General features: G+C 39.7%; 1 protein-coding gene and 1 pseudogene across 2 annotated transcripts in view; one reads left to right on the forward strand and one right to left on the reverse strand.

The window, feature by feature from the left end:
• The window catches only part of PCDH11X (protocadherin 11 X-linked), a 955,366-nt gene that overhangs the window by 38,595 nt on the left and 899,925 nt on the right, over positions 1-16,846 (forward strand). The gene's annotated exons all lie outside the window — the stretch shown is intronic.
• LOC142434578 (large ribosomal subunit protein uL3 pseudogene) lies at positions 3,068-4,262 on the reverse strand (annotated as a pseudogene).

Genomic DNA, 16,846 nt, shown 5'->3' on the forward strand with positions numbered 1-16,846 from the left:
AAATCCTACAAAGTACAGTAACTATCTCTATTGACCTGGAAGATCACATATGTCATTAATGTATTATCTACTTCTAAATAATTAATTGTGAGGAAAGAAAAACTGATTCTCTCTGAAGATAACCAAGGTCAGGGCTATCATTAGGACTTGCCATGTAGCTAGCCATAAATTCCAGAAGTGACAATTTCTAGAAAAAAATACATGTTGGTATTTCTAATGCTTATTACATGAAAGTAGAAGAACAAATAGATAGAAAACTCAATGATTCAATTCATTGCTGCTGAATAGATTTAGACTCAGTGAGACAATACTAAGCAAATAAAGCAATTATTCTAATTAGTAAACATGGTATTTTTGTATAGTGAGCAGGATAATTTGATTAAATAAACCAGTAGTCCATCCATTCCTAAAAATCTATTTAAGTGAATACAAAGTCGTTTAGAAGTTTATTTAGTTAAAATGTATTTGGAAGTAGGTTCATGAGAGATTTTACTTTATTTTTCTTCATAAATCATTTGGAAGTTTGTAGACACAGAAATAATGTGCCCTTAAATCTTATAATGTTACTACTGATACAATAGTGCATATAAAAATAAAGTTCTTCACCACAAATTACAATTTTAAAATTTTCTCTCTTCCATGAAACAGAAGAAGACAGGAAAACATGTGTCTCTGGCATTACTAAAAAAAAGAAATACTTTGAAATTTCTAGTCAGTGCCAAATTCCTCTGGCACTTTGTACCGTATCTTTGGGAACTTATGTTAATAGGCGCTATTTCCCAGGTACTGAAATCCACATAATCTCAATGTTGCCCAAGACCTCCCAGATCCTGAAAATCCCCTATTATTCTACCTGTACTTTTTAGTCCTTCAGTTCCCTTAGTCCTTAAAATCCCTTCATGTAGTTCTTCCATTCTAGTTTTCCCATATACTCTCCCAACCCCTTTGACCTTCCATAATTCTTCCAAATCTCTACCCAATCCATGTCATTTCAGTCATTTTAGTTGTCTACTCATTTGTTAGTCCCTCTCCATTAGTTATTTTCCATCCATTCTTGTTCTGTTTAGACTCTATTAACACCTACACTTTATTGTTCTCGTGTCCTTTCAGTAAATTTTGCATCATAGTGATTCCCTATGTAGGACTGAGCAGAATCGCTCCATAGCTTTTTTTCAGATTGCAATCTCTATGGGAGGAGATCTCCAGGTCTTTTCTCAAGGAGAGACTAGTGCGTTTTATCGACAGACCTTTCAATTAACAGCAAGGGGCTTAACCATTACACCCCCAAGACTGCTTATTCTATTCCCGTTTCATCCTCAAAACCATTCCTTGTCTCCCTCATTCATTCCTAGGCAATTATTTGCTCACTCGCTCAAAACCATCAGGTAAATTCTGATTCATAGCCACCCAATTGCATGAGGTTGAACTGTCTCTGGAGGTTGCGAAAATGTAACTGTTTTCGGGAGCACAAGCCCAAGTTTTCCCCTGCGGAGTGGCTCATGCTTTCTCATAATGAACCTAGAAGTTAGCAGCCCAGAGTTTAACCACTATGTCACCACAGCTCCACGGCTGGTTATTACGACCCCTATTCTTTCCAGTTTTTCCACAACCAGCTCTCGTTTCTTCTCATTTCACCTAGTGCCTCGCAGTTCATTCTAAAATTGCCAAACCCTTCGTAGGTACTTGCAGAGCGCTGGTGGCTAGTAGCTAAACATTGGATTGCTAAATGCAAACTCAGTAGCTGGCAACCACCATCCGCTCCATTGGAGAAATATGGGACTTACTCCTCCCTCAAGGGTCTTTCTGGTTGCAGTGGCTCACCGTTATTTGATCTCCAAAATGGAGTTGAATGTTTTTGAAAAGAAAAAGAAATAATTAAGTATTTACAATGTTTCCTGGAATAATAGCACTCAAAGAGAATGCTTTAAGCTTATCGATGATATAGAAATTATCATTTAACTAAAATGATCAAATGGAAACTTTTCACCCAGTTAGTACTGCATTTCAAAACCAACAGCTCCTGCCCCCACCCCTGAGGAACAGTTTTACAAATACTTTTAAGTCTGTATTTCCTGATAGAATGATGTGTTTATTTTCTGTCTTTTCCATATCTTTTCCTAAACCAAAAGGAAATCAAACATTTGTGACCTCTTTATATATTCAACACTTGAAAATGCACTGGTGTTGAGAAGTGAAAATAACCGCACCTGGGGACGACATAATGTACATTTTAGCCTTTGTGTTAGAATGTTGGCATTTCAGCTGGTAATTTTCTTTGAAACTATTTCTTTATGTGCATGCACACACAGGCACAAAAGCACATACACTCACAGTGATGTGAAGAATTTTGTTATGAATATAGAAATAAATATTTAACAAATGTTTCAAAATTAGGACTTGCCAAATGTGTGAAAGATGAAACTTGTTTATTTTTGTCATTCCATTTGACAGCTACTTGCAGTCATTGTGAGCAAAATATACGACAGCTACTTGCAGTCATTGTGAGCAAAATATACTGAATGATTTGTGTTTTTGAAAAATGTTACTTCTTTCAACGTGCTAATCCCTCAGAGAGGGAAGATTTTAGACTAATTTTGAAAAAGCATGAGATATGCTTAATGAGGCTAATAATGGACCCCTGAGAATATGGCCGTTCATGCCAAACCTGGAACTAAACTAAATCTCATAGCTCATCTGTCAACTAGACACAACTGTAAGGTGAACAATGATGCAAGGGACATACTTAGAACAATCAATCATATGAAATAAAAATGGCAGCCTTTGCTCAAGGATAAAGCTCAGGATGCAGGAAGACATAGGAAAGAAGGACAAATGGAAGTTATAAGAACAGGGTGGAAGTGGGAGGAATGCCGTTACTTTATGAGGATTGCTATTAATGTCAATAAATAAAATGTGTCTCAACTGTTGAAGGAAACAAACAATTTGCTCTTTATACTTTCCCAGAAGTCATAATAAAAGGTGAAAAAGAGAAAGGCTTCATTCCCCACCCCACCCCACCCCCACCCTGGAAAATTCTTCATTCTGATCCCACCAGCTACACCATCTATTATGCGCCTTCTTCCTTGGCAATTTTGTCCTCCTTAAGTGGTCCCATGAAAACTTTCTTCTCTTCCACAGTCTGGAAAGGGCTGTGGCCAAACTTGGAGGTGGTGTCGATGAACTTGAGGTCGATCTTGTCCAGGGCACAGCGCTTGGTCTGCACCAGCAGGGACTTGAGCAGAGTGAGCACTCGCTTCTTGGTCCCCACCACGCAGCCCTTCAGCATAGCAAAGTCATTGGTCACTTCACCTTAGTGGACAAAGCTGCCCAGGGGGTTGATGCTCTTGTCAGAGAGAGCGTAGTCAGTGGAGGCGTTGTTCTTGATAAGCGTGCCATCCTTGATGAGGTAGCCCTGGCCCATCTTGTAGATCTTCTTGTTGATCTCCGTACAGTGGTGGTAGCTTTTCTGCCCACTGAGAAGGCCACATGAGCGGGATGTCAGGCCCTGATACAAGCCACCTTGCACAGCTCTCGGTGGGTATTTTGGGGAAGCTTTTTGGCGTGCCAGCGACTACTGACCCCTTTGTAGTCTTGGCCCTTGGTCACTCCAATGACGTTGATCATTTCGTCCTGTCTGAACACCTGTTTCACTGGCACCTGCTACTCCAGCTTCTCAAGGGCCCAGTCCAGCTTCTCAGGCACGGAGCCCCAGTTCACCTGGATCTCCCTCAGGTGCGCCTTCTCCTGGCGCAGGGGGAGCAGGCGCATCTGGGTGTGGGCGATGGCGCCGATGACCGGCAGTATGTCTTCATCCTGCTGATGTCCTCCTCCAGCTGCATCCTGCCCTCGTCACCTGCCACTTCTTGCCGTAAAAGCCTTCTGCGACTTGTGCCAGTCCTTAGAGAACCGCCGCTTCCCCTCATTGCTGATGTGTTCAGCAAAGATCGTCTTGAAGGTCCGGAGGCCGCAAGGCGTTTCCACGTAGCCCACGATGCCCACCACCACCATGGGAGAGGTCTCCATGATGGTCACGGCCTCCACCACTTCCTTCTTGTTCACCTTGGAGCCTGGCCTGTCGACCTCGCGCACAATGCGGGCCATGCTGGCTTTGTAGCCCAGGAAGGCCATAAGGTGGACCTGTTTGGAGACACCATCTGTGGGGAAGCTCTTTACCTTCCCGCGGGGCCGGCTGCTGCGCTTTGGAGGCAGGACGCCCAGAAACCGGTGCCAGTACCTGGCACCAAGGACTTCCTGTGAGACATTATGTCGCTGCTCCCCGCTGGTAGAGCGGCTTCATTTTTAAATACTGTGTGATCTTGAGTAGATGATCCCATCTGGGAAACATAAGCAAAATGAAAAACAAAACAAAACAATAATTAAGAGGAAATATAACTGTTTTGACAAAAATATTCCTTAGTTGATTTAAGCATGAATATTTTGCTTACAACTAGTTTGGGAAATTGTTTTCCTAAGAACAATTTTGTAAATTGGTAAATAGAAATAATTAGAGATGAAGATTGTGCATGAAAGATATGATATGATGAACCAAGTCTAAGCCATTCCTATTGTCTCTGGAAATCATTTTGAGTCTTCTTGTAACATAGCCTTGGGGTCAAGAGGGGTGTTTGGGTGAGAGGAGAGATTGAAGCAGAAGAATTGAAAACCCAGTGATTCAACAAATATTTCTTAAGCACTTATATCCTTATCACAATAGCCACACATTGCTAAGTTAAATATAAAGATTATTAATTTGTCACATATTATAATTACTAATGGACTTTCACAGAAGAGAGATACAGTATAAATTATTAGAAATGTATTCAATTATTTTGATTTAAACCTTTTTATCAAGAAGGAATGACATCTAAGTTGTTATTTTGATGAGATACAATTTTAGGTATCATGTAGGTTTTTACATGTGGTAAAGAAACTGGAAAAAAAATCCATTGTCTGTTGGAAATCTTCCAAATGTAACAATTATATGGAAATAGGACCCAAAAGGATCTTCTAAAATTAGTATAACTCATAGTTAGCAAATGTTTTAAAAGTTCATGTTGCTTTTTGTTTTTGATTATATACTATGGATTTCTTTTTTGACAATTGTTTTAATGGCATGTATTTCACATTTACAATTTAATTATTCAATCTTATTAAGAGACCTTGTGAAATAGTCACCACAATCAATTTGAGAACATTTCCTTCTCTTGTTGCTAGCTCACCATTTCCTCCCATTGTTCCCTGCCATGGCCCTAGGAAATTATCAGTCCAGTTACTGTCTTTATAGATCTACCTATTGGGAATTTCATACAAAACACAAATAGAAAACAATCAGACAAACAGAAAAACAGCTACAATGACTAGAGAAATATAGAAAAACCCCAAACAAAAAGATATCAGAAAACATCAAAAAATGAAACAACTTTAAAATGGGTCGAAAAGAGATCAAACGATAACATACCACATTTAAAAAAATCATTTTATTGGGGTCTCATACAACTCTTATCGCAATGCATACATACATCCATTGTCTCAAGCACATTTGTACATATGCTGGCATCATTTTCAAAACATTTTCTTTCTGCTTGAGCCCTTGGTATGAGATCCTCATTTTTTGGCCCTCCCTTTTCCTTCCTCCCTTCTTCCTTCCCTCCCTCATGAACTCTTGATAATTTATAAATTATTATTATTTTTATGTCTTGTACTGTCCGATGTCTTCCCCCCACCCTGTCTGTTGTCTATCCCCCTGGGATAGGTCATTTTGATCGGTTCCCACTTTCTCCTGCTACCTGGTATGGCTACTTTCAAAATCAGTCCTGAGGAGTTTATCTGTCCTATATTCCCTGTGTTTCCAGCTCTTATCTGTACCCATGTACATGCTCTGGTCTAGCCAGATTTGTAAGGTAGAATTAGGGTCATGATAGTGGGGGGGGGTGAGGAAGCATTAAAGAACCAGAGGAAAGCTGTATATTTCATCAGTGCTACACTGCACCCTACTGTCCCATTCCCCCCACACAACTCTTCTGTAAGGGGATGCCCAATAGCTTAAAGATGGGCTTTGGGCCTTCACTCCACACTCCTCCCTAATTCACATTAAGATTTTTAGCTCTGGGTTTTTGATACCTGATCTCATCAACACCTCATGATCACACAGGCTGTTGTGCTTCTTCCATGTGAGCTTTGTTGTTTTTCAGTTAGATGTCCACTTGTTTATCTTCAAGACACCAGACACTCTATCTTTTGATAGCTGGGTACCATCAGCTTTCTTCACCACATTTGCTTATGCACCTGCTTTGTATTCAGCAATTGTATTGGGAAGATGAGCATCTCAGAGCGCCGGATTATTACAAGAGTGTTCTTGTGTTGAGGGAGTACTTAAGTAGGGGCCCAATGTCCATCTGCTTCCTTAATACTAAGCCTATAAATATATGTACATACACCTATTTCCTAATCATCATATATAAGTATATTTACATATGCACATGTCTGTATTTAGAGCTCTATGAATGCCCTTTGCTTCCTAGTTCTTTTTTCTATTGCATTTTACTTTCCTCTTGGCCCACTATCATGCTCAGCCTTCATTTGGGTTTCAGGAATTCCTCTCCATTACATTGCCCTTGATCACGCCCTAGCAGACCCCCTACACCCACCTCATCATTGATTTTTGGATCACTTGTTCTCTTGTCCCTGTGTTTGTTAACATCCACTTCCTTTCCCCTGCTTATTCCTCTTCCATGTCCCCCTGGAACTGTCCTCCTGTTGTTCTCTCTTCCGGCTTGTTTATCCTGCCTATCCAATCCAGATAGACATGCAGAGACAACAATATGCACAAACATAAGACCGAGCACAACAAAGCAAGAATAGAAAATAAAACAATAGCCACAAAACAACAACAAAAAGGCAACAGCAACAAAAAAGAAAAGCCTATAAATAGTTCAAGGACAATTTGTTTTCCTTTATGAGTGCTTTACACTCAAGTCTGATGGGGCACCACACCCTAGCCCCATAACCTAATTTTGGTGCTCTCTGGGAACTTCACTGCTCTGCTCCCCTTGCTGCTCTGTTGCATGCCCCCCGTGTCTCTCCTTGGCATGATGGGCTCAGGGCGGGCATAATTCCTGCCGTGTGTCTCTAGTGTTGTCCCCTGTGGTGCTATAGGTCAGTAACATTGTGTGTTGTGGTGGGGCCACCCCTATGGTTCTCGCTGTGCATTGGCTGCTCTAAGCAGAAATATTTTCTTCAGGCCTTGATGGGTCAGGATGTGCTTCACTCTTTTTTCCTCCCCAAGCGTTGTCTCTTGTGTGCTCTGATCAGATACGTCCTTCTTGAGTTGTAGCTCCAGTGCTGTCCTCTGAAATGAATTCTTCTGGGGTAGGGGTTTGCTGTCCACTTTGTTGGTAATAGGGCCGGCCCCTCAAGACTCTCTATTGGTTCTCTGCTTCATGTCAGTGTGTTGCCTTCTTGTCTTGGAGCTCCGGGTTGAAGTCTGGTCCCTTTTTCCCTGTGGAGATATAAACAACACCCTACCTTTGAGTAGGTTAGTGCCCTGTTCCCCCAGCTACCCATGTCTTCCCCCCCTCCTTTTTAGTTGGCTACCATATGTATCCCTGGGCTTAATCTGGCTCCTGACATATTACCTGGAACTCACCCTAGGGATATATATATATATATATATATATATATATATATATATATATATATATATATATATATATATATATATATGGTATCTTCTTCTCTATGCCCCTTTTGGATTTTTTGAGCTTACCTCGGCAGACTCGTGTAGACTTGCCCTTTTGTGCTTGCCTTTCTTCGCTTAGAATACTTTCCTCCAGTTCTGCCCATGCAGCGATGTGCTTCATGCGTTCAGTGCTCCTTTTTAGGGATGTGTAATAGTCCATTGTATGTATGTACTACTGTTTTTTTAATCCATTCATCTCTTGATGGAAATTTGGGTTGTTTCCAACTCCTTGCAATTGTGAACTTCACTGTGATGAACATTGGAGCACAGATGTCTGGCCATGGTTTGTTTCTTGTCTCTTCTGGGTATATGCCCAGTATGGGGATTCCTGGATTATATGGTAACTCAATTTCTATCTGTTTTATATATCGCCAAATTGATTTCCATAATGGCTGTACATACCTACAGGTCCACCAGCAATGAACAAGAGTTCCTATGTCTCTGCATCCCCTCCAACCCCTGCTACTTTCTGATTTCTTGAATTGGGCTCTCTTTGAGGGTGTTCGGTGGTATCTCATAGGTGTTTTAATAGCCATTTCTCTTATGGCTAGAGAGCTGGAACATTTTCTCATATATTTATTGACTGTTTAGATTTCTGTCCTTAAGGAACTTCTGTTCAGGTCTTTTCTCATCTCCTAAGTGAAACATTGTTTGTTTGTTTCAAGAGTTCCTATCTCTCTGCATCCCCTCCAACCCCTGCTACTTTCTGATTTCTTGAATTGGGCTCTCTTTGCGGGTGTTCGGTGGTATCTCATAGGTGTTTTAATAGCCATTTCTCTTATGGCTAGAGAGCTGGAACATTTTCTCATATATTTATTGACTGTTTAGATTTCTGTCCTTAAGGAACTTCTGTTCAGGTCTTTTCTCATCTCCTAAGTGAAACATTGTTTGTTTGTTTTTTCTGGTTGTAAGTTAACAGAGTATTGTAGATTTTAGTAATAAGGCCTTTGTCTGATGTGTCATTGCTAAAGATGTTTTCCCATTCTGTTGTCTCTCTTGGAAAATTCTTTTGATGTACACAAGTGTTTTATCTTTACTATTTCCCACTGGTTAATTTGAGCCTCCTCTGTGTTTGTGGCTTCCCTATATCTGATAACCTAGGTATTCCCTGAGTCAAAGTTCTAAGATTTGTTCCAATTTCCTCATTGATAGTCCTAATAGTTTTGGGTTTTACCTCTAGGTCTGTGATCCACTTTGAGTTTATTCTTGTGCATGGAGTAAGGTGAGGGTCTTACTTCATTTTTCTCCAGATATGTACAATTTTTCCAGCAACACATAGTGAAGAGGACGTCCACTTCCCATTTGATAATTTTTGGGCTGTTAGGGCATCGCATTTTAGCTCATGTACATCTGCCATAATTTGTCTGATCAGATACCTATTCTGATACCTTGACTGTGGTCAGAGTGGTGATGTTTTAATGATTAGTCTTGTATTTGGAATTAATTCTATTAATTGTATTAGAAATAATTCCCTAGTACAGATTTGAGGAATACTGCTGACCCAACAAAATTGCTTCTTATGATTAAGAAAACTCAAAAAGAAAACAGTAGCAACACTAGCATTTATAATTCAACTTTTTAAAATAATTTTATTGGGGGCTCATATAACTCATCACAATCCATACTTACATCAGTTGTATAAAGCACATTTGTATGTTTGTTACTCTCATCATTTTCAAAACATTTGCTTTCCATGTAAACCTCTAGCACCAACTCCTCATTTCCCCCCTCCCTCCCCCCTTCCTCCTCCTTCATGAACCCTTGACAATTTATAACTTATTATTTTGTCATATCTTATAATTCAACATTTTATGAGTTTTTAAATAATTTGAATTGTATTCACTGTAGATGCTATTCCTATTGTAAATCCAGTGTCCTAAACAAGGCACTGTTTTTTCTAGATGTATTTAGACAGTATAAGATATCAGATGAAGAGACATAAATAGGGTGAGGTCTGAGATGGGGGATAGTGCAAAGGGAGTGAAATGCTACCCTCTACTATTATAGTCATTAAAATGGAGGTTCCCTGATCCTTAGGTTTCAAGGCTCTTACTGACCTTTCCATATGTCCTTTTGAGGCTCACAGAATCAGGTCCTCTGTCCATCTTTTTCTAGTTAGCATCCATTCATTGCCTTGAGTTGTTGGCATGCCTCCAAAGAACTGAGAACAAAGGCCAATTTGATGTTTTCTTAATACCACAGAAATTGATAGGTATTTAGTAGCAAAGATCAAGAAAATGCAAATGCTGCTGTAGTTGTGGAGAGGCTGGAATCCTCAAGCTGTGCTGGTAGGATTTTAAAATAGTACAACCAAAATGGAAGATAGTGTAACACTTTATTTAACAATTGAACGCAGGTGTACATGGCTACAGATGAGAGCTGGAAACACAGGGCATATAGGACAGATAAACTCCCCAGGACCAATATTGAGAGTAGCCATACCAGGAGGGTAAGGGGAAAATGGGGGGAGATAGGAGGAACCAGTCACAATAATCTACCTATAACCCCTTCCCAGGGGTCTGGACAACAGACAAGCGGGTCAGGGGAGGCATCAGACAGTGCAGGACACGAAAAAATAATAATAATTTGTAAATTATCAAGGAAGGGATCATGAGAGAAAGAGGGAGGGATGAAGGGAGGGGGGAGGGAGGGAGAGGGAGGGGAAATGAGGATCTGATAGCAAGGGCTCAAGTAAAAGAAAATTCTTTGAAAACAATGATGGCAACATATGTACAAATGTGCTTGAGACAATGGATGTATGTATGGATTGTAATAAGAGATGTACAAGCCCTTTTAACATGATTTAAAAACAATTGAATGCAGAAATATCTTATGACTCAGAAATCCCTCTAATTGGGATATATCCTAGAATACTAAGCGCCAGGACATGCACATCCATGTTCATCACCTCTACTTGGTTGTCAGTTTGCCATACTGTAGTAGCTCTGCTATGATACTATGCACCTGGTGCTTAAAACCCCACGAGATTTAACCAGTGGAGCTATCAGACTGAGAGCAGACAAGAAAGAAGGAATACACAATCCACTTCTGAGGATGAGCCACTGAAAGCCTTATGGAAAACAGCAGACTTTTGTCATATGCAGTGTAGAATACAAGCCTCCCAGGTTGAAAGGGACTCAGTTTGATGTGAGAAGATTTGCTTTCACAAAGTAGAACAGAGTAAAGATTTGGGGATCTTCATTTGTGGATGAGGCACAACTCAAAATGAGAAGAAGAAGCAATTGTAAACATCCATTAGTAATCAGAACATGGACTGTAAGAATTATGAATCTTGTAAAATGAAATGGAACACGTAAAGATTGATATAGTAGACATTAATAAGCAGATGTCGATTGGTATGGGCTCTTTTGAAGCAGAAATTAATGTAGTTTATTTTGCTGACAATAACATTCAAGGTGGATGGTGTAGCAATTATTTTCAAAAATAACATGTCAAGATTTATCTTGAAGTAGAATGATATATGTGATATAATGATATCTATGAGCATACAAGGGGCCATATTTAAGAGCCTTGATGGCTTAGTATGTTATGCATTGGGATACTGGCTATATGATGAGCATTTCAACCCAGCAGCTATTCTGAGGGCTAAAGATGAGGCTCTGGTTTTCTACTCCTATAGAGTTTTATAGTCTTTCAAACTCAGAGGGACTGTTCTACTCTGTCTTAAAAAGTCACTCTGAGTCACAATTGACCCAATGGCCATGAATGAGTGATTCAAATATATGCACCAATCGCTAAAGCTAATGATGAAGAGAGTGAAGAATTCTAGAAATTTATTCACTATGAAATTGATCAAATAAGCAATTAAAATGCATTGTAATTAAACGGAAAGATATGGCAGTGGTGACTATAGGGTTGAGACAGGAGATTATGTGATAAAATTTTATAAGACCAATGACTTATTCATTGGAAATATATATTTTCAATAGCATCAACAGCAACAGAACATATGGACCTGGACCATAGAGTACACAGGAATCAAATAGAATATATATGTGGGATGAGATGAGGAAAAATTCAATATCATCAGTCAAAACTAGACCAGGTGAAACTGGAATGGACCATTTGTTACTATATAATTTCAGATTGAAGTTGAAGAAAATTAAAACAAGTCCATGCAAGTAAAAATATGACCTTGAATATATGATATGTGAATAATTTAGAGACCATCTCAAGAATAGTTTTGATGCATTGAACTCTAATAACCTAAGTCCTAAGCGTAGTGTGATGACATCAATACCTTAAATGAAGAAAGCAAAAGGTCAGTAGAAGACAGGAAATAAATAAAATATTTAAATGGATATAACAAGAGACTCTGAAAATATCTCTAGAATAATCGAGCAGCTAAAGCATATGGGAAAAATAAATAGATGAATTTAAAGAGCTGAATAGAAAAATTTGAAAGACAGCTCTAGAAGGCAAAGTATTACAGTGAAATTTGCAAAGAACTGGAGTTAGGAAGGAACAATACACAAGCATATCTCATGATGAAATAATTGAAAAAGTTCAAGCCTTGAGTTGCTATATTGAAAGAGTTTATTGGCAAAACACTGAACCATGCAAGAAGCATCATTAGAAGATGCAATGAAAACACACAGACAGGATGCTAACAGAATTCTTTGATGCTCAAACATTTCCAGGGGTTGTGGATAATCAAGAGCTGTTGTATTAAAGGTAGAGGTTCCAGCTGCACTCAAGGAATTATCCAAAAACCAGAATCCAGGATTTATATTTTATTATAGCATTTAATCAAGATGAGCAGCATTTAGAGCACCTGCTAGTCTTAGAAGGAACAGGGACGAAATCTGTATTCAAAGAATCCAATTTGAAGAAACTCACATCCATGCATAATCAAAAGAAACGTGAGCCAACAGAATGTGGAAATTCTCAAAGAGTAAAATTTTGTTAAAGATCATTCAAAACTTGAAAGATGCTACATTGAGCAGTAAGGTGGCTCTCATACAAACCATTGCATTTTCAGTTAGCTCATGTGCATATGAAAGCAGGACAATGAATAAGGAAAATTTGAATCTTTTGAATTATGGTGTTGACACAGCATATTGAAGGTACCATGGACATCAAAAGAACAAATAAATCTGTCTTGAAAGAAGTCCAGTCAGAATGCTCCTTAGAAGCTAGGATAGCAAGACATCTTCTCACATAGGTACTTTGGACATGTTATCAGAATAGACTAGTCCAGAAAACTCATGGGAAATCATTCCATCCTTAGTAAAGTAGAGTGTTATGAAAAAGAAGGCAAACCCTTAGTGAAATCAATTGACACAGTGGTTGAAATAAGGGGCTCCAAGAGCAGTAATTGTGAGGAGAGCAAAGGGTTGGACAATGTTTCCTTCTGTTGTACATAGGGTTGCTATGATTTGTACCTGACTAGAATAATGTTAAAAAATAACAGTAACTCAGGGAAGAGACAAGCCTATCTGGGTGCAGTAGAGCCCCGATGAAGTATACAACTTTCCTCTAGTTCTTTAAGGCTTCCTTCCCCTCACTAACATGACCCCAGTTCTACTTTACAAATCAGGTTAGACCAGAACGTGTACACAGGTATCGATACGAGCTTACAACACAGGGACTGCACGACAGATAACCCCTCAGAACCAGTAATGATAGTAGTGATACCAGGAGGGTAAGGGGGAAGTGGGGAGAGAAAGAGGAAACCTATCACAATGATGGACATAGAAAGCCCTCCCCCTCCCCAGGGGGATGAACAACAGAAAAGTGGGTGAAGGGAGACAGCGGTCAGTGTAAGACATAAAAAAAGAGAAATTTATAAATTATCAAGGGTTCATTAGGGAGCCAGGATGGGGTGTGGAGGGAGGGAACAAAATGAGGAGCTGAAACCAAGGGCTCAAATAGAATGAATATGTTTTGAAAATGATGGTTGCAACATATGTACAAATATACTTGCCATAGTGGATATATGTATGGATTGTTATAAGAGCTATAGGAAGCCCCAATTAAATGATTAAAAAATAACAGTGATTCTGTAACCTTACATCATGTATTAACTGGTAGGATATTATGAAGAATTAAATCAATCAATAACAAAATGAATTAAATTAATCAATAACAAAGTGACAGATTTTTCTTATTCTAAAAATTCTAGAAAAAAGTTAAGGTTATCAAAACTGGAAATGAAGGGAGGATAAGTTATTGACTAGGGAGTAGATGTGTCAAGATGATTGAAGGTGTTAGCATTTATACAGGAAGAGGTCAGTAAAAAGATTGAAAATGGTGCAGGAAGATACTAGGAAGTGTTGAAAGCAACAGAGGGTAAATACTGTTAAATGCAAAATTCTGCAATAACAGTGATCTATGAGTATATATGCGGAAAAACATGCAATACGAACAGGTGTGAGTGGAAGAGTGGAATTATACACAGAAACATACATGTAGGGTGACACAAGATATTTGTACATGTGTACTTATTTTCCTGAAATATATTAATGCATGTGGAATATATCGGCAGCAAAGTTCTGAAAACAACTTAGACCCAACCAGATAGATATCTTGAGGGAATAAGACTCTTGACCAGAGAGTTCAGAACTATGATTTCAGGCAATACCAAGGTCCGTTGGTTTTGCACAGTCCACAAAGACAATATTCCATATCCTACATTGGTGAGTAGTGGTTAAAGTCTTAAGAGTTTGTAAGTGGCCACCTAAGGTGCAACTATTGGTTTCTCCCTTTCCAGAGGAAAGAAGAATGAGGAAAACCACAGCCATGTGGAAACCATCAGTCCAGTGGTCAGATAGATTTCTATGAACATCAATATGTAGGAATCTGAGACCAGAAGAACTAGATGGTACCCTGCTCTCAATTGCTCAGAAAGGGACAGATTAGAAGTCTATGAATGGAGTGGGAGAAAACTGTGGAGTAAAACTCAAAGACATAAAAAATACCAAACTTACTGCTGCTCAGATGGAGATTGGTGGAACTCTAAGAGACTGTGACCCATCTAGTACTATTCAGGTCGGGAAAGAACTCAACGTCATGACTCAATCTTCAGACAAACAATAGAGAAATATCTTAGATTACTATCATCAATAGGTAGGATAAGTGTATCTTAGAATAATTTGCCTTAGGCGATTAAAAAGGCACCCTATACCCAAGGACCGTGTAGAAGGGTTAGGAAAGTAGGAATAATTGAAACAAAACATAGGAAGTGGTCTAAGAGATGTTACATTGTGGGATTTTAATCAGTCATGACACAAAATTTGTATGGATTTTTTTTTTCTTCTCTCTTTTTTTTTTTTAACAATTTATTGGGGCTGATACAATTCTTTTCACAGTTCATACATATACATACATCAATTGTATAAAGCACATCTGTACAGTCTTTGCCCTAATCATTTTTTTCTCTTTTCTTCTTTTACATTTTATTAGGGACTCCAACAACTCTTACCACAATCCATACATATACATACATCAATTGTATAAAGCACATCCATACATTCCCTGCCCCAATCATTCTCAAGGCATTTGCTCTCCACTTAAGCCCCTTGCATCAGGTCCTCTTTTTTTCCCCCCCTCCCTCCCCTTTCCCCCCTCCCTCATATGCCCTTGGTAATTTATACCTCGTTATTTTGTCATATCTTGCCCTATTCGGGGTCTCCCTTCCCCCCTTCTCTGCTGTCCCTCTCCCAGGGAAGAGGTCACATGTGGCTCCTTGTAATCAGTTCCCCCTTTCCAACCCACTCACCCTCCACTCTCCCAGCATCGTCCCTCACGCCCTTGGTCCTGAAGGTATCATCCACCCTGGATTCCCTGTACCTCCAACCCTCATATGTACCAGTGTACAGCCTCTGTCCTATCCAGCCCTGCAAGGTAGAATTCGGATCATGGTAGTTGGGGGGAGGAAGCATCCAGGATCTGGGGGAAAGCTGTGTTCTTCATCGATACTACCTCACACCCTAATTAACCCATCTCCTCTCCTAGGCCCCTCTATGAGGGGATCTCCATTGGCCGACACTTGGGCCTTGGGTCTCCACTCTGCACTTCCCCCTTCATTTAATATAATATATATATACACATACATATATACATATACACATATATACACATACATACACACACTTATATCTTTTTTTTTTTTTTTTGCATGATGCCTTATATCTGGTCCCTTGGGCACCTCGTGATCGCACTGGCCGGTGTGCTTCTTCCATGTGGGCTTGTTTGTTTCTGAGCGAGATGGCCGCTTGTTCACCTTCAAGCCTTTAAGACCCCAGACACTATCTCTTTTGATAGCCGGGCACCATCAGCTTTCTTCACCACATTTGCTTGTATGGATTTTTTAATGGAAAACTGATCTGCTCTGTAAGACTTCACCTACTTAAAATAATAAATAAATAGATAGATAAATAAAGGGACATGCACCTATTATTCTTTTATTTATTTATTTTAAACATTTTATTAGGCGCTCATACAACGCTTATCACAATCCATACATATACATATACATCAATTGTATAAAGCACATCTGTACATTCTTTGCCCTCATCATTTTCTTTTTTTTTTCTTTTCTTTTTTTTACATTTTATTAGGGGCTCATACAACTCTTGTCACAATCTACACATATACATACATCAATTGTATAAAGCACATCCATACATTCTCAAAGCATTTGCTCTCCACTTAAGCCCTCTGCATCAGGTCCTCTTTTTTTCCCCCTCCCTCCCCGCTCCCCCCTCCCTCATGAGCCCTTGATAATCCGTAGATGGTTATTTTGCCATATCTTTCCCTATCCAGAGTCTCCCTTCCCCCTCTTCTCTGCCATCCATCTCCCAGGGAGGAGGTCACATGTGGATCCTTGTAATCAGTTCCCCCTTTCCAACCCACTCACCCTCCACTCTCCCAGCCTCGCCCCTCACACCCCTGGTCCTGAAAGTATTGTCCACCCTGGATTCCCTGTGCCTCCATCTTCCATATGTACCAGTGTACAACCTCTGCCCTATCCAGTCCTGCAAGGTAGAATTCGGATCATGGTGGTTGGGAGGAGGAAGCATCGAGGATCTGGGGGAAAGCTGTGTTCTTCATCGGTACTACATCGCACCCTGACTGACCATCTCC

Source organism: Tenrec ecaudatus, chromosome X (assembly GCF_050624435.1).
Source record: "Tenrec ecaudatus isolate mTenEca1 chromosome X, mTenEca1.hap1, whole genome shotgun sequence".
Taxonomy (NCBI): domain Eukaryota; kingdom Metazoa; phylum Chordata; class Mammalia; order Afrosoricida; family Tenrecidae; genus Tenrec; species Tenrec ecaudatus.